The sequence below is a fragment of the Oppia nitens genome, unplaced genomic scaffold, assembly GCF_028296485.1.
Source record: "Oppia nitens isolate AA-2021 unplaced genomic scaffold, nextdenovo-longstitch-racon4-pilon3 scaffold23_pilon_pilon_pilon, whole genome shotgun sequence".
Classification (NCBI taxonomy): domain Eukaryota; kingdom Metazoa; phylum Arthropoda; class Arachnida; order Sarcoptiformes; family Oppiidae; genus Oppia; species Oppia nitens.
Window position 1 is genome coordinate 692,777 of NW_026533203.1, and position 1,510 is coordinate 694,286.

Here is a 1,510-nt window from a genome sequence, read left to right on the forward strand (position 1 = left end):
CAAAAACTTTTTGTAAATCAATTCTACAATGTCTTCGCTTAGAATGATTTTAGTGAAGAAGTGATGTCTTAAACAATTAAATAATAATAATAATAATAATAATTATTATTATTATAACGAATGAAAAGCAACTACTGTGTGATGTATATAAACTTTTTTAAAGACATTATTATTTGATTTTGAATTGTCGATTGATATGACTTTTAGTTGGTATCCCCGGAACGTGTCTATCTGGTCACGTGTTAATGTCAACTCAACAATACAATTACATGATTGTCGGGTCAATCAAACCATTTGGTGCTATATTTGTATCAATTATAACAAAATTGTCGACTCTTTGATAGAAACTTACTTTTATAAAAATATTTATGTCTCGCTCTTATTGACCCAAATGTCCGGCAATGAGAGGCATACAGTATATCACATGTGAATTATGTGTTGTAATCATAACATATATAAAGCCAACAAAAGATTATATAATATAAATATTATGACAATTAACTGAAAAATTTGTAATATATATAATATAATAGTATAGAATAAATGTTATTAAAATGATAAATGAATTATATGTTCACTTTAGATATGTTTGAATTTTGCATCTATTTTGATGATAAAATTTCAAATAATTTACACAAAAATACAGGAAATTATTAGTAAATTTTCATTACTGTATGTCAATTGAAATGCGTTTAAAATTAATGTTAAACATTAGTATTAGATAAACAGTATAACTAATAATTAGCATTGAATTTAATGATTTACATAAGATTTGATTATTATATATATTGACATTTTATGTCGTTATTTAAATGATATCTTAGTGTAATTTCTATATAACATTAGATAGTTTTTTATTAACAGATAATGATTGTAACATAAGTTGAGATTTGATTTCAAAGTAACAGAAAAACATAACAGAAATGTTTTTTCTAAAAAACAGTTTATGATATTTTACGGTACCTTTCAATGCATTACATTTTAATAATTAAATACTCCAAATGTTTTGAATACATTGATTGAATAATTTTTCGATCATTTACTCAAATAAATTGTTTTCATTTGAATCCTTCAATAAAAAAAAATTATATACAATATTACATTAATATCATATAAATGTATATTTGAATCACGGAAAAGAAGATTTTTATTTTATTATTTTAAAATAGGAAATTCTATAAATCCTTTTTGAAGCCATTCTAATGGGGGTGGGATGGGGTCGCAAGGGGTCGCATGGGGTCGGGCGGTGGGGCTTAGACTCAGGGAAGAGTGTTTTAAAACATTATGTAGACCTATGTTTATACATTGAAAGCATTTATTAAGTTTTAATGGTTTTAAATTTTTATTTCATTTCTAAATGATAATATCCTCAATTGACATCTCGAAAAAATACTTAAAATATATTATAAAACTTAATATATAAATTGTTTATAAATTGAGTTTAAAATAAAAACAAAATTATGTATAATTAATTAGTTTAATATATAATGCAATCTTAATATTATTAAAA